Source organism: Stomoxys calcitrans, chromosome 5 (genome assembly GCF_963082655.1).
Source record: "Stomoxys calcitrans chromosome 5, idStoCalc2.1, whole genome shotgun sequence".
Lineage (NCBI taxonomy): Eukaryota > Metazoa > Arthropoda > Insecta > Diptera > Muscidae > Stomoxys > Stomoxys calcitrans.
This window is the reverse complement of record NC_081556.1, coordinates 108138462-108161554: the sequence shown is the minus strand read 5'-3', so window position 1 is coordinate 108161554 and position 23093 is coordinate 108138462. Positions and strand designations below refer to the sequence as shown.

Here is a 23093-nt window from a genome sequence, read left to right as displayed (position 1 = left end):
TTTTAGGTTGGGGACACTTCGTGCCATTGTAGCCTATGACGCTGAACACGTTCGGATCCTGGCGAGAACATCGGACAAAGCGGTTTTTATCCCCTCTTAATGTTGGCGACATTTGCAAGGTACAATGCCATGCATAGTTCGCAAAGATGTTTCCGCACAGATATGTCGCATAAAAAAATGTGCCTCATCATTGAGTATAAACTTGAATCGCAAAGCACTCATAGATGTGTGAGAATTTGCCCCTTCTCGGTGCCTAATGGTAATGTACTTCCTCTGGGTGATGTTCTCATTGGGGGAGGGAGCGCACCTCAGACATTTCGACTCAAATATGGATATCAAATTCGTTACTCACTTCCAAATCCCTTTAATTTGAGCTCCATATTGCCATGGTCGGCAAATATGAACCGTTTGGAGGGTGCTTTGGGGTTGTGGCGGCCACCGGGACTTTGCACTGAAATAAGATATCAAATTCGTTCTTTATTCCCAACGGAAATTAAGTTAAGTTTATGGGGTGCTTGAGGGCGTACCCCAAAACACTTGGCTCCAATATTGGATATCAAATTTGTTTGCCGTGGGGTACTTGGACCAAATTTTAATACCATATTCGTTTTTGGGTCTCTAATACCTTTCATTTGATACCCTTTGTTGTGCCCATCGAACAACTTTCGGATATGGGTGGCGTTTTTGGGGTTGGGGGAGGGTTCGCCCCCACCCGATATCTAAAAATTATATAGCCTATGTTTCCTTCCAGACAAACGTACACAATCTATGAAAATTTTAAGAACATCGGTTCAGCCAAGTATCATATAATGTTGTGCCCATCGAACAACTTTCGGATATGGGTGGCGTTTTTGGGGTTGGGGGAGGGTTCGCCCCCACCCGATATCTAAAAATTATATAGCCTATGTTTCCTTCCAGACAAACGTACACAATCTATGAAAATTTTAAGAACATCGGTTCAGCCAAGTATCATATAATGGGTCTAATGACGTTTTTGAGGGGTGGCGTGACCACCTATACTTCGATCTGATTTTGTATGCCAGATTCGAAATCTATTCCCGAATACCTTTCATTTGAGTCCCATATTGGAATTAACGTCCAATATGTCTGTATGAGGGAGTTTTGGGGTTGGGGCGGCCCGATGGGTACTTAAACCCAAATTTTAATACCATATTCATATTCTACTTTCCAATACCTTTCATTTGATACATATATTGTCCCGATCGATTCACTTTTGATTTTGGGTTGTGTTTTCCGATACCGAAAAAGTATGTAGCCTATGTTTCCTCCAAGACCAACCTACACAATATGCGAAAATGTCGAGAAAATCGGTTCTGCCGTTTTTTAGTCTATACGGAACAAACAAAGCGAGTCCCATATATCCATGATTGGCTAATGTACCCATTTTGGTCGTTTTTGTGAGGGTGGGGTATACTTCGACATGAAATTGTATGCCAAATTCGTTATATACTCCCGCATACTTTTCATTTGATTCCCATGTTGTCCTTATCGGCCCACTTTTGATTTTAGGTGGTGTATTTGGGGTAAGGGTGGAGGGTTCGCCCCCTTCCGTTATCAATAAATTATTTATAAAGCCTATTCCTACTTCCTGACCATATTCGTAATCTCTAATCTTGAATATCTTTCCTTTGAATACCATATTGTCCCGATCGGTCCACTTTTATTTTTGGGCAGTACTTTTGGGGTAGGTGGGAGGGTCCGCCACCCACGCGATATCAAAAAATTATATAGCGTATGTTTCCTTTCAGATGCCCTAAATATATGGTCCTACATTTGGATATCAAATTCGTATTCTACTCCCAAATACCTTTATTTGGGCCCCATATTGCGATGGTCAGTAAAAAATTGCTCTTTGTGGGGTATTTTGGGAAAGGGTAGACCCCCAGGAAATTGGTGCCAAAAATGGGTATCAATTCTTGCTCTACCCCCCAATACCTTTCATTTAAGCTCCACATTGACATGGTCGGCAAATATGCCCGATTTAGGGGTGTTTTGGGAATTGGGGTGGTCCCCCAAACACTAAGTCCGGAAAATATATCAGCAACGTGCTCTATTATCATATATCTATATATCCTTTATTTGCACCTCATATTGCCATTCCCTCAAAATTGGATATCAAATTTGTTTTCTAATCTCATTTAAACTCCTAACTGCAAAAGTCAGCAAATATGTCCGATTTGGGGTATTGGCCCTAAAAACTATGAATATGGAGCTCCACTGTCTTGAAGACCCAAATTGTCTCGGTAAGCAAATACGTCCTATTTGGGGGTTGTTATGGTGGTGGGACGTCCCCTGGACAGTTGGCCCCTAATGTTGATATCAGATACGTGGTCTACTCCCACATACCTTTAATTTGAGCCCCTTATTTCCATAGTCGGCAAACATGACCGGCTTGGGGGGTGTTTTGGGGGATGGGCGGCCACTCAGTGAGTTGTCCTTGAAAATACACATCGGATTCGTGTTCCACTTTAAAAACCCTCTTATTTGAGCCTCATATTGCAATAGTCAGAAAATACTTACTATTTGGGTGGTGTTGTGGGGGTGGCGTGGCCCCACAGACACTTTTCCCGAATATTGACATCAAAGTCGTGCTTTACTCCCAAAGACCTTTCATTTGAGTCCCATATTGCGATGGTCGTAAATTTGTCCTCTTTGGGGTATGTTCTCGGGGATGGGCTGCCCCCCAAATACTTGGCCCCACATCTGGATATATGATTCGTATTCTACACTCAAATACCTTTTATTTAAGCCCCATATTGCCATGGTCAGTAAATAAGTCCTGTTTGGGGGGTGTTTTGGGAATGGGATGGACCCCCAGAGACTTTGTCCCAAATTTGGATATCAGATTCGTATGTTACTCCTAAATACCTTTCATTTGAGTCCCATATTGCCATGGTCGGTAAATATGTCCGATTTGGGGGTTGGGGTGGTCCCCCTAACACTTGGTCCGATAATTGGATATCAGATACATTTTCCAATATTAAATACCTTTCATTTGAGTCCCATATTGTTGTGATAGGTGTTTATATTTATATATTTGGTAGGTTTTGGGGTGGGGCGCCCCCCACCCTAGGTACCCCATCCGAAATTTGAATACCAATTTTTTGTTTGTAGGTTACTATAAGAGTGCACACAAAATTTTTCTTAAATCACACCACCCATCTCTAGATCTGTCGTTTCTGAAAATTATGGTAAGGGGGAGGGTCCGCTCCCCCTTCAGATATCAAAAAATTTACTACCCTATTTTCACCACGGGATCATTATGCACCATCAGTGAAAATTTCAAGAAAATCCGTTCAGTCGTTTATGAGACTATAAGGAACACACAAATAAACACAAATTGATTTTAATATAAAGGGTGATTTTTTTGAGGTTAGGATTTTCATGCATTAGTATTTGACAGATCACGTGGGATTTCAGACATGGTGTCAAAGAGAAAGATGCTCAGTATGCTTTGACATTTCATCATGAATAGACTTACTAACGAGCAACGCTTGCAAATCATTGAATGAATATTACCAAAATCAGTGTTCGGTTCGAAATGTGTTCATTCACCGTAACGTTGCGTCCAACAGCATCTTTGAAAAAATACGGTCCAATGATTTCACCAGCGTACAAACCACACCAAACAGTGCATTTTTCGGGATGAATGGGCAGTTCTTGAACGGCTTCTGGTTGCTCTTCACTCCAAATGCGGCAATTTTGCTTATTTACGTAGCCATTCAACCAGAAATGAGCCTCATCGCTGAACGGTGAATGAACACATTTCGAACCGAACACTGATTTTGGTAATAAAATTCAATGATTTGCAAGCGTTGCTCGTTAGTAAGTCTATTCATGATGAAATGTCAAAGCATACTGAGCATCTTTCTCTTTGACACCATGTCTGAAATCCCACGTGATCTGTCAAATACTAATGCATGAAAATCCTAACCTCAAAAAAATCACCCTTTATAAGATAAGCGCCTTTGCTGTCTTAATAATAATCTTTTTACTTGTTGTTCTATTCGTTATAGTCCTAAACGAATGACCCCAAAAATTCTTTTGGTGAAAATAAATCTCAGCGGGTTTATTTGACGTATCTGTTTTACTATTCTGCTTCTATAATTAGTCAACATGTTTTACTTTTATGTTGCCAACAAGTCAAATACAATATAAGTTTTTTTTATTCATTTTACCTAAACACACACACACATACATTCACATACAATACAAATACACATGTAATACAAATACTCTGCTTCTTAGAGCTCTTTTACAGCCTTTTCCTTGATGCCTATTCCCCGTTGGGTTCAAAATTAGCACGAAATTAAACCAACTACATAAGAACGTTGTGCAACAGTTGTCGTTGTCGTTGTCCTTGCTAACAACATTGACAATGGTGAGTGGCAACATCTCTTGTCCGCCCCATATCAGAGGGAATATGATAATGATTTTCTCATTTTCTTTTTTTTTTTTTCTTGTCTTGTCTGCCTCTGTGTTATGGTTTATTCGGTTGTAATTAACGAAATGACAACATATGTAAGACGAATTTGAACATACGGGTGGTTGCTTACACTGCGCATAATGCCTGCCTGCATGTGTGGGTGGTACAATATCAACAAACATCACAAACGAATATCTGTGTATGTCCTTAATGATTGTCTGCTGTCTTGGTATCCTTATTTATGGATGTTTAGTTTCTGTTCAAAATGACGATTGTCGGCCATGGTTATTGTAATCTATCCCCTTCCCCTCCCCAACAAAGAACTCTGGTAAAAATCTCATAGAGCGTTATTGACACTTGGTACTAATGATGGTATAATGTCTTCATTTAGGTAAAGTTTTTTCTTGATATGGTTTGCTTATTAATTGATGATAATGCAATTACTCTTATTTAGCTTTTCTAATGTTATGATGGACTTTTAATGGGGCATTTAGTTACATTAATTGAGATTTATTTCTTCAACTATTAATTGAATTTGGGGTACTCTGAAATCATCCAACTACAATCTGAAGCAATGTGGGGCGAATACACACACACACACTGTTGCACATTATTGTGTACGTGCACTAGAACCCAAGTCAATAGTGTGCGGGTGTTGTAGGCCACATTACAACATCTGACACTATTGACTTAGGTCCTAGTGTCTCAGACTTCGATTAAAATTTTCTACGGAAAAAAAAATTTAATAGAGAAGATTGTCTTCGGATCAAGAAATTGTCGTACACCCAAGAATATTTCTTTCGATATTTTTTTATGGACAACTAGCCGAACTGGGCCCGCTACGCTGCACCTTCCTTAATTTTTATACTCCGTCCGTCTGTCCGTCCGTCCGTCTGTCTGTCGAAAGCACGCTAACTTTCGAAGGAGTAAAGCTAGCCGCTTGAAATTTTGCACAAATACTTCTTACAGGTGTAGGTCGGTAGGGATTGTAAATGGACCATATCGGTCAAAGTTTTGATGTAGCTGCCATTTAAACCGATCTTGGATCTTGACTTCTTGAGCCACTACAGGGCGCAATTTTTATCCACTTTGGCTGATATTTTGCATGATGTGTTTTGTTATGATTTCCAACAACTGTGCCTAGTATGGATGAAATCGCTGCATAACCTGATATAGCTACCATATAAACCGATCTAGGGTCTTGACTTTTTGAGCCTTTAAAGAGAGCAAATCCTATCCGATTTCGCTGAAATTTTGCATGACGTGTTTCGTTCTGACTTTGAACAACTGCGCAGCTGCCATATAAACTGATCTGGGATCTTAACTTCTCGAGCCTGCATAGGGCGCAATTATTATCCGATTTCGGTGAAATTTTGTATAACGGCTTTTCTCAGGACCTTCAACATACGTGTCATATATGGTCTGAATCGGTATATAGCCTAATACAGCTCCCCTATAAAACGATCTCCCTAAAGGGAGCAATTCATATTCGATTTGGCTTTAATTTTACACGATGACTTCTACTATTGTTTGCAACATGCATTCCATTATGGCCCGAATCCGACCATAACTTGATATAGCTCCAATAGCATAGCAATTATTTTCTTTTATCCTTTCCATTCCTTTGTTGGCCTAAAAAGAGACACCGGGAAAAGAACTCGACAAATGCGATCCATGGTGCAGGGTATATAACATTCGGCCCGGCAGAACTTAGCACGATTTACTTGTTTAATGTCTTTTTTAGGGTGGGGACACTTCGCGCTGAATGTGCATATCGAATTCGTGCCACTGCAACCTATGTCCGTCTAAGACGCTGAACGCCTGCGTTCGAATTCTGACGAGAACATCGGACAAAATTTAAAGCGGTGGTTATCCCCTCTTAATGCTGGCGACATTTGCGAGACACCATGCCATGCATGGTCTTGTAAAAACTCTCCCCCAAGAGATGTCGCACTGCGCCACGCCTTTCGAACTCGGCTTTAAAAAAGGTCCTTTATCATTGAGTTCAAACTTGAATTGGAAGCACTATTGGTGTGTGAGAAGTTTGCTCCCGCACGGTTCCTGGGCAAATTTGTACTCTACTTCCAAATGCCTTTCTTTTGAGTCCTTTATTACTGTATTGGTATATTTTTCCGGTATAGGGGGTAATTCGGTGGTGGGGGCCACCCAGACACTTGGCCCTTAATGTAAATATAAGCTTAGTGCTATCATTTCAAGTATATTTTATATGAGCCCCATATTGACATGATCTGTAAATAAGTTCTGTTTGAGGGTGGGGTGGACCCCAGGCTCATTGTCCCGAAAATGAGTATCAATTTCCCGAAAATCCATCAATTTCCACCCCAAAAAGGTTTTTTATAATAGGTAGGTATTTTGGGGTGGGGCGGCTCCTCATACACATGGCTTTTCATTTGGATACCAAATTCGTTTTTATACCCACCACTGAAGGATGGGAGTATACTAATCTAGTCATTCCGTTAGTAACAACTCGAAATATTCATCTAAGACCCCATAAATATATACATATATATTCTCGATCGTGGTAAAAATCTAAGACGATCTAGCCATGTCCGTCCGTCTGTCTGTCTGTTGAAATCACGCTACAGTCTTTAAAAATAGAGATATTGAGTTGAAACTATGCACAGAATCATTCAGTTCTAAGATGAGCTATATCGGACTATATATTGATATAGACCCCATATAGACCGATCCTTCTATTAAGGGTCTTAGGGCCATAAAAGCCACATTTATTATCCGATTTTTCTGAAATTTGGAACAGTGAGTTTTGTTAGGCCAGTCGATATCTTTCTACAATTTGACCCCGATCGCTCCAGATTTGTTTAGAGCTGCCATATAGACCGATTTCTCTTGTATTAGACTCTCCATAGACATTCTTCTTCAATATTGCTGCCATATAGAACGATCTCTCGATTTAAGGTCTTTGGCCCATAATAGGCGCACATATTGTCCAATGTCCCCTAAAATTGGGACAAAGAGTTGTGTTAGGCCCATTGATATATTTTTTTTAATTTGGCCCCGATCGTTCCAGATTTGGATATAGCTGCCATATAGACCGATCTCTCGATTTAAGATCTTGGGCCCTTAAAAGACGCATTTATTATCTGTTTGTGCCAAAATTTGAAACAGTGGGTCACAGAGTTAGGCCCATCGACATTCGACCGATCTCTAGATTTAAGGTTTTGGGCCCATAAAAGGAGCATATCGCCGAAATTTGGGACAGTGAGTTGGGTTAAGCCACTCGACATTCTTCTTTAATTTGGCCCAGATTGCTACAGATTTGGATATAGCTGCCATATAGAAATAAAAGGCGTATTTTTTGTCCGTAATCGCCAAAATTTGGGACAATGAGTTAAGTTAAGCGACTCGACATCCCTCTTCAATTTGGCATAGATCGGTTGAGATTTGGATATAGCTGCCATATAGACCGATGTCTCGATTTAAGGTTTTGGGGCCACAAAAGGCGCATCTATTGTCCGATGTCGCCGAAATTTGGGACAGTGAGTTGTTTTAGGCCCATCGATGTTGTTCTTAAATTTGGGCCAGATCAGTTCCGATTTAGATATAACTGCCATATAGACCGATGTCTGGATTTAAGGTTTTGGGGCCATAAAAGGCGCATTTATTGTCCAATGTCGCCGAAATTCGGGACAGTGAGTTGTTTTAGGCCCATCGATGTTGTTCTTAAATTTGGGCCAGATCAGTTCAGATTTGGATATAACTGCCATATAGACCGATCTCTCGATTTAAGGTCTTAGGCCCATAAAAGGCGCATCTATTGGCCGATATCGCCGAAATTTGGGACAGTGAGTTAAGTTAAGCCATTCGACATCCCTCTTTAATTTGGCCCAGATCAGTTCAGATTTGGATATAGCTGTCATAAAGACCAATCTCTCGATTTAAGGTCTTGAGCTCATAAAAGGCGCATCTACTGTCCGATGTCGCCGAAATTTGGGACAATGAGTTATGTGAGACTCTCCAACATCTTTCTGTAATTTGGAATAGATCGGTCTAGATTTGGATATAGCTGTCATAAAGACCGATCTCTCGATTTAAGGTCTTGGGCCCATAAAAGGCGCATCTATTGTCCGATGTCGCCAAAATTTAGGAACAGTAAGTTATGTTAGACTCTTCAACATCTTTCGCCATTTGGAATAGATCGGTCGAGATTTGGATATAGCTGCCATACAGACCGATCTCTCGACTTAAAGTCTTGGGACCCTAAAAGAAGCATTTATTATCCGATATCGCCGAAATTTGGGACAGTGAGTTAAGTTAAGCCACTCGAAATCCCTCATAAATTTGGCCCAGATCGGTTCAGATTTGGATATAGCTGTCATATAGACCAATCTCGCTTAAGGTCTTGGAACCCTAAAAGAAGAATTTATTTCCCGATGTCACCGAAATTGGACACAGTGACTTATGTTAGGCTTTTAGACATACTTGTCGAATATGGTTCAGATCGGCCTATGTTTGGATGTAGCTACAACAAAGACCAATATTTTGTTTACAAAATTGAACAATGACTTTTACTTATTAGACCACTCAATGTCCGTGCCGAATTTAGTCCAAATCGGACCATATTGCGATATAGCTGCTATGGGGTCATAAATAATTTTTCACCTGTCTATGACGAAAGGTTGTTTACATATATACTCGAGGTGGTGGGTATCCAAAGTTCGGCCCGGCCAAACTTAACGCCTTTTTACTTGTTTTCTCTCAGAAATTCCTATATACCATACCATAACTTCTAGACCAGTAACCTCATTTTTCGAAACCATACTATCAAAAATAATGTCTAATAATACTTCCTTTTGCCATTGGTTTTGATTGCTTACTTTCCAAAATATCAATATAAAATTACTTCCACAATTATCGTTTGCAGTGTTATTGCTACTCAATTGGTAATTCTTCGCTTTACATTGTGGCCAAAAGGAAGTTTTGATTGCAATAAGACTTTTTATGCTGCAATTAAGAGAAAAAGTTTATTATAAAATTGCATTCGACAGATTTCTCTGGAGATGCTCTGCATGCTTTCGTTTTTCAAGTTTGTACCAACATTATCAAAGAAAGTTTTTTTGCGATATTTGGTGTTTTTGCAATACTTGTAAGAAAACTGAAATGTTTATGTACACATTTGAAAAACAAAAAAATGCGCGTGGATGTATGTGAAAGTGTGTGTGTGTGGGGGGATGAAAAAAACAACTTGAAGACACATGACTGTTTGTTCTAGTTTTTTGTTATGGTTTTGATATATACTCCCATAGTGGGATTTTGTTTGCTGTGAAGCTAAAAGTTTTCTGTGGCAAAGCTCGATGAAGAGGGTTTGTTTACATAACCCACTCGTTTCAAGTGTGCTTATTTTGTCTGTTGATATATTTGCCTTTTATATTAACTTCCTTTTTTCGATATGTTGTACATTTTGGAGTTTCATATTAAAACAAATGGAGAAACATTGATTTTCCCTAAACCACTACTTCGGGACATAGTATTACAATTTTATTCATTATTCTCTCCATCACCGTGGCGCAGAGTTTAGCATGCCCGCCTAAGATGCTGAACGCCTGGGTTTGAATCCTGGCATGAACATCAGGAACATTTTCAGCGGTTGTTATACCCTTCTAATGCTGGCGACATTTGTGAGGAAGTATGCCATTCGCAAGCAGTAAGGAAAGGCAAAAGGCGGGCGGCGCCGGCTGAAAAATACCCTACACCTACCCCATAAGTACAAAGAGGGAGCTATATCTAATTCTGAACCAGTGTTGATGGACCGACGGATGTTTTCAGATTTATAATTAAAAATTCGTATCAAATTTCAAGCAAATATGTTCACTGTAATACTACTACGGTTGACAAATGACAGCATTATTGCAAATTACCCAAAATCTGACGAACATATATGAGAGCTATATCTAAATCTGAACCGATTTCAAGCAAACTTGTTAGATATTGTAATAGTCGTCAAGGAAAGCGTTGTACACAATTTTGCCAAGATTGGTCAATAAATGAGCTTGCAGTTGCTCTAGAATTGAAAATCGGCGATATACATATATGGCAGCTATATCTAAATCTAAACCGATTTCGGCACCAAAGGCCATCAGACCTATAAGCCTTACGCCCTTTCTACTCAAAACCATGGAACGCATTGTGAACACCATGATAAAAAGTAGGACATCCAGCGAACTGCTCAACTTCAAACAGCATGCCTATGTCAAGGGAAGGTCGGTGGAGACTGCCCAAAACGTACACGCTGGCCGCATCGACATTGAGGGGCTTTTAAAAAATGTGCGGACCGACACACTAATCCAATCTTTAGACCAATAACGGGTGGACCGGGTTTTTAGATTTTAGGATAAACCATATGCTAAGGAACAGTTGGATAAATTGTGTACGACATAAATATAAGGAAGAAAGTGGTATAAGGCATGCCACAGGGGGGCGTTCTATCGCCACTCATATGGGTGACCTATTACGGATGCTGACTTCGAAGGGTTTTGTACCCGTCTGCTACATCAACGATGTTATAACACTTCTTAGAGAAGAATCCGGACCAGTTATGCAGAAGAGCCGAAAGCGTCTTGCATATGGCATATGACTGAGCTAGACCCAGAGGTCTCAATGTTAACCCACAGAAGACTAAAATATGCCTGTTCACGAGAAAGACGAAGGTGGGCCGATTTAACGCACCAGGTTTCCTCAATAAGCCGTTTTCGATATCTGACAAGGTCAAATACTTAGGTGTGATCTTGGACAGGAAACTGAATTGGAAGTGCCCATTCAGAAGCATACTGAGAAGGCTCACAGATGTTGGACACTAGGATAGGCCCCTGGCTCTACAGTAGCGTGATTAGACCAATGCTTACTAACGCCTCCGTAGTTTGGTGGACTGCTATGGAGAGAAAGTGCAACATAAGAACCATACAACAGGTTCAGAGAACATGTTGTCTTGAAATAGGGGGAGCGATGAGGACCACGCCCACTAGAGCACTGTTGAGTTTTTAAGATATCCGACCCACAGATATACAGATTAAGTGCGATGTTGCGGCTATGAGAATTAAGGCGATGGGTGAATGGATTGAGGATGGAAGCAGCTCATACCATCGCGGTATAATCGAGGCGACGATAGGAAACCTGGAAAGAAGAGAAGAGGTTTCCGATCGGATACCTGAGATGAACCTTGAGGTCGAGGCCCTACTGCCAGCGGCAAAGTCTTGGATTGACGGAAATCTAGTATTGCCATCTGGAAGATCATGTTACACGGATGAATTACAGCTAGAAAACAGAGTGGGCCTGGGGGTCTACATTGTGAACCGAAGAACTGAGATCTGTTTTAGACTGCCTGACCATAATTCGGTCCTATAGGCGATCACGGAATGCGTGAGGTGGTGTGGTGCTAACGCGAGAACGTCGAGTGTGACATCTTCACAGACAGTAAAATTACCATAAGGGCAATAACAACCTGGTTGGTAAGATCACGAACAGTGTTAGAATGTAAAAAGGAGATAACCGCCTTCTCTGAGGATGGCACAATCTGCATCGTTTGGGTGCCAGGCCATATTGGATTAACTGGGAATGAGAAATCAGACGATTTGGCAGTTGTGGCCAGAGAACTGCCGTCAATAAACTTGGTTAACCCGAAGCCTTTGGGGTCAACGCAGTCCGAGATAAAGGCGTGGGGGACGAATCCGTATGCAACCCTGTGGAATAGCGAAACAGTAGGTAGGACGGCAAAAATCCTATGGGAGGATCCAGATCGTGAGATGACGAGGCTATTACTTAAAGGAAACAAGAAGCAGGTCAGTATAGCTATTGGTATCATAACGGGACATATAGGACTACGAGCTCACTTATGTAAAATCGGTTTGGCAAGTGATGTGTAGGGCCCAAACGGTAAACATGTCTGTTTGGGTGGGTTTCTGGGAGGGGTATCACCCCCGATTGTTTGACCTCAACATTTCATACCAATTTTGTGTTTTTTACCTACAATAAAGAGGCATAAAAAATTTTGCTTAAATCGGTGCAGCCATGTCCGAGATGTAGGGTTTTTGAAAATTGGGGAAAGGGGGAAGATCCAAGGATCAGATTCGTAATTTACTGACGTAGACCATCCCTTTAAGTCCCATATTGTCCCGATCGATCAATTGAAGGGTATTTAGTAAGTGGGCGGTCCCCAGACTCTTTGTTCTAAAATTGTACACCAGATTCATAGTCCACTTCCTAAGAACTTTTATTTGATACCCATTTATGTTTTTGGTCATATATGCCCGTTTTTGCGAGTTTTGGGCTTCGTAGACTTCTTGCACCAAATTCTTATACCAGATTCGTACTCTTCTTCTCATTACCTTTCATTTGATACCCCATTTTTGCCCCAATCGGTAAATATGTCATTTTTGGGATGTTTTTTTTGGAGTGGAGCAGCCCCATGGCGCTTGGTGTCAATAATTTATATCAAGTAGTACTCTACTCATAAATACCTTTCATTTGATACCCATAATGTCCTAATCGGCAAAAATGTCCATTTGGATAGGTTTTTGGGTGGGACGTCCCCCCAGGTCACTTTGCCTCAAAATTTTATACTGATTTTCTGTTTCTGGGTTACCATAAGGAGGCATACAAAATTTTGCAGAAATTGGTGCACCTTTTTTCGAGATCTGGCGTTTTTGAAAATTGAGATAAGGGGGAGGGTCCGAGCCCCCTTCGAATACTCTTAAATACCTTTTGTTTAATACCCATATTGTCCTAATTGACAAATATGTCCTTTTGGATGGGTTTTTGGGTAGGGCGTCCCCCAGGTTATTTGGCTCCAAAGTTTTATACCACTTTTGTGATTCTGGGTTACCATAAGGCGGCATACAAAGTTTTGTTTAAATTGGGTCACCTTTTTCCGAGATCTGGCATTGTCGAAAATTGGGATAAGGGGGAGGGCCCGACCCCGATTCGGATATCAAATATTAAAATACCCTATTTTCACTGGGGGTCAAGTTCTGCCAAAATTTCATGGAAATCGGTTTGGCCGTTTTTGAGTCCCCAGTAAACCAAATGTCTGATGTCAGACGAATCTGATCAAATTCTGAAGACTTCCGGCAAGATCTTACAGAATTCGTTCCGAATTCTGTTCGACATTCTGAGGGAATTTTTGTTCCGACAGTTTTGAAAGAATTCTGAACGATTACTGACCGCCTTTTCGTATGGGTTTTTTTTGAAATTTTCTTCCGACAGTTCAGAAAGAATTCTGAACAATTTCTGAACTGTTTGGCTGAAGGAATTTTTGTTCCGACAGTTCTGAAAGAATTCTGAACGATTTCTGACCGTTTTTTCAAATGGTTTTTTTTTAATTTTCTTCCAACAATTCGGAAGGGATTCTAAACCATTTCTGCACTGTTTGTCAGAAGGAATTTTTGTTCCGACAGACTTGAAAGAATTCTGAACAATTTCTGAACGTCTTTTTGTATGAAGTTTTTTTGAAATTTTCTTCCGACAGTTCGGAAGGATTTCTGGACAGTTTGTCTGAATTAATTTTTGTTCCGACAGTTCTGAAAGATGTCTGAAAGTCTTGTCGAATGTTTTTTTTTTTTTTTTTGAATTTTTCTTCCGACAGTTGGGAATGAATTCTGAACAGGAAGGGCGGACAACATGCTACATGTCCGATGTCATCACCGCAGCTGTTGCATTTTTGGAACCCATTTTGAGCCTCCTCATTCATAGTAACTATTCCGAGTTATAGATATCTTTACTTGTTTACCATTATGTGGACAATGAAAACAAGTAAAAAGGCGTTCAGGCGTTGGATACCCACCACCTCGGGTATATATGTAAACCACCTTCCATCAAAATCCTGTAAAATAAAAATTTCGAAGAGCCTAACACAACTCACTGTCCCAAATTTCGGCGACATCGGACAATAAATGCGCTTTTGTGGACCCAAAACCTTAAATCGAGACATCGGTCTATATGGCAGCTATATCCACATCTGGACCGATCTGTGCCATATTGCAAAAGTATATCGAGGGGCTTAACTGAACTCACTGTCCCAAACTTTGGCAAAATCGGATAATAAATGCGCCTTTTATGGCCCCAAAACCTTAAATCGAGACATCGGACTATATGGCAGCTATATCCAAATCTAGACCGATCTAGGCCAAACTAAAGAAGGACGTTGAAGGGCCTAACACAACTCACTGTCCCAAATTTCGGCGACATCGGACAATAAATGCGCCTTTTGTGGGCCCAAAACCTTAAATCAAAAGATCGGTCTATATCGCAGCTACTTCCAAATCTGAACCGATCTGAGCCAAATTGAAGAAGGCTGTCGGAGGGTCTAACACAACTCACTGTCCCAAATTTCAGCAAAATCGGATAATAAATGTGGCTTTTACGGTCCACCAAAAACCCTAAATCGGCGGATCGTCTATATGGAGGCTATATCATGATATAGTCCGATATAGCCCATTTTCGAACTTAATCTGTCTATGGACTAAAAAAAACTCTGTGCAATATCTCAGCTCAATATATCTATTTTTAAATACTATAGCGTGATACCAACAGACAGACGGATGGACATGGCTAGATCGTCTTAGATTTTTACGCTGATCAAGAATATATTTTCGTTATAGAAATGGTCGAAAATGGATATTTCGATGTGTTCCAAAAGGAATGACAAAATGAATATACCCCCATCCTTCGGAAGGTACATCCGATGTCAATACGAAAATACTTCCGAAATTATTCACAAATCTTTACGAAGTTGCGGAATAAACATCCGATTTCTACACGAAATTATTGGTTGCCCAAAAAGTAATTGCGGATTTTTCATATAGTCGGCGTTGACAAATTTTTTCACAGCTTGTGACTCTGTAATTGCATTCTTTCTTCTGTCAGTTATCAGCTGTTACTTTTAGCTTGCTTTAGAAAAAAAGTGTAAAAAAAGTATATTTGATTAAAGTTCATTCTAAGTATTATTATAAATGCATTTACTTAATTTTAAAAAATCCGCAATTACTTTTTGGGCAACCCAATACTTCCGAAATCGTTCAGTATTCTTTACGAAGTCTAGGAAGGAACATCTGATTTCTATACGAAATTACTTTCGAAATCATTCAGAATTCTTTACGAAGTTTCGGAAGGAACATCCGATTTCTACACGAAATTACTTCCGAAATCGTTCAGAAGGGTCTATACGGAACAGACATACGAACAAATAAACAAACAAAGCACAACAATTTCATTTAGAAATGAAAACAATTAACGTACGCCCCATCTTGTGACAGTGGTTATGAAAAGGCTTTATAAAGATAAATAAGTAGTAAATTTAATAGCATTTTTGACAGATTCCAAGAAATTGGTATTATCACAAAAATTTCGCCGAAATTTATTGTTATTTTTGCATTACCTTTTGACCTACTACCTGTTGCTCATAAATTTTTTCCGCTCACTGTGCACCATGATGTTTTGTGTATTTTCTTTGCCTTTTGGGCAAACATACCGCATGTCTGTTTGTGAGTGGGAGTACTTCTAAAATGTCCATCAACTTGAGCAAAGATAAGCCATAAAGGCCAGGCCATTCGGATATGATACTCACACAAAAACCCCCCGCCAAAAAAACGAAGTACCAAAGGCATGCTTGCATATTAAAGCAACACTTTTTAGTATGTTGGCCCATGCCTTATTGTTGCTATGGCTTTAATTGGCCGAAATAGTGATCGTGAAAAAATCTGATAACATAGTTGTCATGCCTACAAAAAATAAGAAAACTGGCTACAATGCGTCTACATCTGGCTAGTGATGATATGACCCAATTCAGTTAGTAATGAATTGTCTGGAACATGGCTCATAAGAGAGCAGTGCAGCGGCAACTCAACAGCAGTGTAGCAAAAAATTCGGTAAGTGAAAGTAAGTGATTCGGGCCATAATCGATTTAAATGTTGAAGACTATAGTAGAATCGCGAAAAAATTTCAACCAATTCGAATAAGAATTGCGTCCTTAAGGGGCTCAAAGAGTTAAATAGGGAGATCGGTTTATATGGGAGCTGTATCAGGCTATATACCGATTCAAACCATATTTACGTATGTTGAAGGTTATGGAAGAAGCCGCTGTACAAAATTTCAGCTAAATCGGATAATAATTGCGCCCTCTAGAGGCTCGAGAAGAGATCCCAGATCGGTTAATATGGCAGCTATATCAGGTTATGAACCGATTTAGACCATACTCAACACAGTAGTTAGAAATCAGTACAAAACACGTCATGCAAAATTTCATCCAAATCGGATAATAATTGCGCCCTCTAGTGGCTCAAAAAGTCAAGAATCAAGATCGGTTTACATGACAGCTATATCAAATCATGGACTGATATGGCCCATTTTCCCAACCGACCTACACTAATAAGAAGGGTTTGTGCAAAATTTCAAGCGGATAGCTATACTCATTCTAAAGCAAGCGTGCTTTCGACGGACGGATGGACGGACATGGTCGACTTAAAAATCGACTTAAAATGTAAAATTTCGAAGAGTTACAAACGGCGCTTCAAAAGTCCACCTACTGTTCAATACTCAACCGTATCCAAAGGATAGCTTGTTTGTGCATCACAACCGCACAGAGGATGACACCATCTGATGCACTGAATTTAATGCTAAATCTAATGCCTCTGGACATTGTGGCTAGATAAAATACTGCGACCACTGCTGTGGGGATCAAGCGGAGATCCTTGCAATTCAGGAAGTGGTAAAATGGCTAAGATATAATGTCGTAACGACGATTGGCATAAATATCTCAGCCAGCCAGGCAGCCATTGAATCTCTAGAGAATGTATTTCTGAACACTAAAACCGCCCTCGACTGTCACAGATCTCTTAACGAGATGACTGAACAGTTCAAAATTCACTAATTCTGGGTGCCGGGGCACAGAGATATCACAGGGAATTCTAAGACGGACGAGATTGCGAGACTAGGAACTTCCCTACTCATTCCAGGGATACTGGAATCTGAGGGTATGCCTCTAGTGACATATAAGCTAAGCTTTCAGGACCAGGCCCGAAGGACAACGAATGGTAGATAGTCACAAAGAGGGAGCTGTGAGCATTCCATAGCTATGTGGTCTAATCTAGACTTGAAGAGGTCTACTGCTTTGCTATCACTGGCTGGAACAGAGGTCTTAGTCATTGTGTCCGTCATGACAAGTCACAGTCTAATCGGATATCATGCTGACAAACTGAAGGTAGCCAGTAACAACGACTTTTGCAGAAGCTGTGAGAACATCGAGGAAGAAGAGACTATAGAACACCTACTGTGTGTGTGTTCCGCACTTGCAATCAGAAGGAGTTTCACTTTAGGTTCTCATTTCTTTGAGAACCTGTATGATTTAGCGAATGTGAACATTCGGAAGTTGTTGGGCTTCTTAAAGCGACCTGGATGGTTCAATGGTAGGAACTAGAAGACATCTTCTTTCTTCTATTCCAGTGGTATCACAATGGACGAAAACGCCTGAGTCTAATGGTAGAATGCCACTTAAACCTAACCTTACCTAATCTACAAACAGAATGACGAAGTTAGTATACCCCCATCCTATGGTGGAGGGTATACAAATCGGCCGATGTCGAATGTATATGTTAGACTTTTACGAAGGTGTTCGGATGGGTAATAAAATAATCCGCAACAAATTTCGTGCAAATCCACAAAGCAAAGCGACTTTGGGGACTACTGAAACTTCAGTGGCTAACGATGGAAGAAAAAACGTTTAGACTACTATATGCATAAAAAAAAGGCTCTATGTCTTGCATTCCCTGCATCCATGAGTAGTTTAAATCCAGGAACTCTTAGTCCACGAACCATTCTTCCACACACCCATTGTTCCTGGATAAGAACAATATCAAATCTTCCAGTCATCAAAAGGACCTTTTGTGGCGTCTAAGCGGCCTTACAATGGAGAAAATTAATCTGCAGAAAACGTACCATAGTCAGGAATCGGAATTTCCTTCATTGTTGCGTTAGCCTCGTCTTCTGAATCCGCCAAAAGTTCATCCGCACAAGATTCGTTCGATCTTGTCATGATGAATTTCCTTACGCATCCAGGGGCAGTTGAGAAGGTACTGGAGCCACTCTTCCTCAGGACACTGGACACTTGCGGTGAGGACGATTCCTCCTTAAATGCTTCAATAGCTACTGCTGCCAAAGTACCTTTTGAGATCCGCCCTTTCCTGCTGGCGCATACCTTGAGCTCAAGCCAATAGCATGACCCACCCATACAGGGCTTGCTTTGATAAATATTCAGCACAAGTGAGTCGTATTCTGATTTCCCAACCCTACCGATTCTTTACACCTTCAGTCTCAACATGTTGAATCCGTAGGAAACAACTTCTTCAGACTTTTGGAGGTCTGCGAGACGGACAGGAGTTCATCCTTACAAGATTCGTTCGATCTTGTCATGATGAGTTTTGTTACGAATCCAGGGGCAGTTGAGAAGGCAGTGGAGCAACTGTTCCTCAGGACACTAGATACTTGCGGTGAGAGGGATTCCTCCTTAAATGCTTCGCTAGCTGCTGCTGCCAAAGTACTTTTATGTTCCGCCCTTCCCTACTGGCGCATGCCTTGAGCCCAAGCCAACAGCATGACCCACCCAAACGGGTCTTGTTTTGACTGGTGTTCAGCACAAATGAGTCGTCAGCTGATTCCACAACCCCACCGCTTCTATACACCTTCAGTCTCAACTTATTGAATCCGTAGTATACAACTCCTTCAAACTTTTTGAGGTCTGCGAGACAGACGGAGTTAAGATCTCGCTAATTGTTGCATGTCTCCGATACCCATCAGCCTCATCCAATCTACCAATTTTTCCGTCGGATGTTGAAAGATTGGGATTACACTCCCTTAGTCCCGTAAATAACGATTCAGGATATGAGGCATTACTTGGTATTCAAGCGTGTGCCAAAGGTCGAGAGGGAATATCTCCCTATTTGACAAGATCCAGCGCCCGGCCAGATCTCGTCAATCTTTTTAGGGGCGCAACAATACATTTCAATTAAGCGTTGATCCCCGAAAGCAAATAGTTTCTATAGGCTCCAATACCAGCCAGCATCGTCAGAAACTGGAGGAGCGCCAGGCATTTCCACAAGGACATCGGAGTATAAAGATGACAGTCCATTGAATATCCCATTAAAATTGTTCCCAGATATGCAGCCATGTTATTCTGCCTTGTCGACACCTACACTCATCAAGCTGTGCTTAGCGACATTAGCAAGGGTTCTTGAACCCATGTTACAATTGATGGCCTTAGTTCTTTGGGGCATTAAATGCCCGCCATGTGACCGCAGCTTTTTTGCAGACTGCGGTGCCGTTCTTGAACCTAGACGTGTAGCCTGCACAGCGGATCTCCAAGCCCAATTAAGGGCAATTAAGCCTCTCTCCTTATTGGTGAGAGTTTTATGATCATTCGCACCAAGCCTCTCAATAAGCCTAAGCGATGCGCTTTTATTGTCCCAACCTCTTAAAGAGCGTATTGGTTTACCAGAGAAGGCCGATGGTCTATGCATGCGAAGATAGAATAGGTTCGGCCTTGTCCTTAAGACTCAAACAGGTGCATTCGTCAAAAGCCCTTGCTGGCCAGTCATCTGTCGGCTTGTGGAGCCTAGCGCGCCCACTCTGCCAATCAACGCACAGTATTGCCAAATCGAAAAATCTTGGAAATAACTCTGGAACTTTTGAACAGATAGAGATATGTAGACGAAACTTTAGATAGTCATAGTTGAGAGGTACTTTACAATAAGTACGCAAAATTTAGGGACCGTAATGAGTTCAAAGGCTGATCCATGGGTCCTGAAAATTTGTCACCTCTTGCTTGCCAAAAAGACATTTATGGACCGATCGGCATGATTTTTTTATACCCACCACAATAGGGTGGAGGTGTACTACTAGCCATTCCGTTTATAACACCTCGAAATATTCATCTAAGACCCCATAACGTATGTATATTCTTGATCGTCTCGTCGTTCTGAATTAATCTAGCCATGTCCGTCCGACCGTCGAAATCACGGTATTGGTCGAACGCGTAAAGCTTGCCGCTTGAAATACTTAATATCGATGTAGATCGTTCGGAATTGCAAAAGGAGCATTTCGGAGCACCGTAGCGCAGAGGTTAGCATGTCCGCCTATGACGCTGAACGCCTGGGTTCGAATCCTGGCGAGACTAAGACCTTAAATCGGCGGATCAGTCTCTATGGGGGCTATATCAAGATATAGTCCGTAATAGCCCATCTTAGAACTTAATCAGCTTTCAGCTCAATACTCAATTTTTAAAGATTGTAGGCTTCATCTCAACAGTCAGGCGGACGGACATGGCTAGATCGCCTTAGATTTTTATGACAATTAAGAATTTATATGCTTTATAGGATCGGAAATGAATATTTCGATGCGTTGCAAATGAAATGATAAAATTAATTTACCCTCATCCTTCGGTGGTGGGTATAAAAAATCATTGTAATCCAATAACTCATAAACCGATAGAGATATACTGGACATTTCCGCTTGCTTTTTGAAGGGTTTTACGAGCTCAAGCCGATCGGTCCATAAATGACTATTTGCCAAGCAGAACAAAATTTGACATACTCGAGGTGACCAACTTTTAAGCCCCATGGATCAGACTCTTGGCCCACTAGGCGCCCCAAATACTGCTTGCATTCTCATTGGAAAACACCTCAACATTGACTATGCAAAGTTTCGTGAACATATCTCTATCCGCTGATGGTTGTTGGAATCAGGGAGTGGTTTTGGGCTTAAACTCAGAGACACTCAACGTCGGTATGACGGTGAGAGAATCGGACGAGTGTACGGTATTTGAAGCAGGGTGCCTAACAATAGCCTCAAAAGAAATTCTGCCAAAGGCTTTGCCGTCTTCGAAGTTGACGATACATGCGGGTATTATGGCGGCCCTCAAGGGCTCGGGTTCGAAGCGGCGAGGACGAAGTTGCTTATTGTTTGCTTAAAGTAAATACGTTTCAAATTCAGTTTTTTCTTTTATGCGGTTAAACTAGTGGATTATTAGTTCTCTCTAATACTAAAGTGAAAGGTTCCTATATAAATACTTTACTTATTACAGAAATTATAGTTCCAATTTTTTAGCGGAATTCATGTTGGTGGGTAATAAAGGTTAGACCCTTCCTAACATAGCGTTTTTTAGCGTTTTTTCTTCAATCAAGGCTAAAGGTTTTGTGTTAGCTAATCTTACCTTTTTTATGTACAGGTGACCAATGAGTGATGGAGTAATATTTCGCAGGCATCTAAAACAGATAAAGAAAATCACATTTAAATATTTTATAAGCATTTCATAAACTCTTTCTTACATAAAGAGGATAAATAAAAACGAGAATAATTCGGCTGAATTGCACCTTATAAACATGGATAGGAGTCTATTCAGATAAAAACTGCGACCTCTAGAGGCTCATAAAGTAACTACAATCGGGAGTTATTATAAGAGTTATAATAGGTTTTGAACCGATTCGCTTTTGGGGGCCAAAGTAGAAATGATCGTCCAAAATTTATACAAGTTCAAGAACCAAACCGGGAACTCAGTATATGGAATCTTCATTTATACATGGGCCAATTTACTTTAGTTAGCCATTGCAGAACATTCATTTCTCTAGCCAAAAGAAGAATAGATTTCCAAGCCGCTCGATCTTCTGCGCTCCTTCTACAATCTCTGACATTCAGTTTCGAGATGTCTCTCTCCACTTGGTCACTCCATCAGAATTTCGGTCTTTCCCTTTTGCGTGTTCTAATATGGTCGTCTGCAAAAGACTTCATTACTGTAGCTTCTTCACTCATTCTAATAGCATCATCTTGTCAACGCAACCATTATATTTTGATGCAAATACCTACGCTGTCGTCGGCATACAGCTCATGTAGCTGGTGGATCCTACGACGCCCATTTTCTTCATTAACGCAGACTAGTTCATATATTTTACGAAGGATCTTTCTCTCAAACACTCCAAGTACTGGTTCATATGCTTTCTCAAGTACCCGTGTCTGGAAGCCATACAACAGCCATTTGTGATTTTTGTTCGGTTACGGCGGTGCCGAGTTAGTTTGACAAATCACCAAATTATTGCAGTATAAGTTAAAATCGAACGAACACATATATGGGAGCAATATCCAAATCTGAACAGATTCTGACGTATAACCGTACATATTGTGGTAGTCGTAGAAGAAAGCGTTGTGCAAATTTTTGAGAAGATTGATTGAGAAATACGCTTGCAAAGGTTCTAGGAGTCAAAATCGGGCGATAACCTGATATAGCTCCCATATAAACCAATATCCCGATTAGTTTGCTCAGCCCTTAAAGGCCTAAATTTTTGATTTTGTAAATATTTTGTATATATATTCGAGAAGAGGGTCTCAGTGAGGGGTATGTTGGCACTGACTGAGTTATTGGCGTCTTCAAATAAGGCGGAGGTGAGCGTCGGATCTTTGAGCAAACGGCTAGCTACACCCAGGTATACATATGCGATCCCACAATATCCATGCGGAGCGCTGGGCCAGTAACCCGATCGTGAAACTACAATTACTCTGAGAAACAAATGAATAGAAAAAAACGGACCCTGCTGCAAACACTACGGATGGCGACGGCATGCTCCACTCGACTGAC

The 23093-nt window shown here is 40.8% G+C and overlaps 1 protein-coding gene across 1 annotated transcript in view; it reads right to left on the bottom strand.

Annotated features, from left to right (window-relative positions):
* Window positions 1-23093, bottom strand: part of LOC106092960 (diuretic hormone receptor) — a 225875-nt gene that overhangs the window by 130592 nt on the left and 72190 nt on the right. The window contains exon 2 of the mRNA XM_059369414.1: window positions 21678-21729. The gene's annotated coding sequence lies outside the window, so the exon portion shown is untranslated. The remainder of the gene's footprint in view (window positions 1-21677; window positions 21730-23093) is intronic.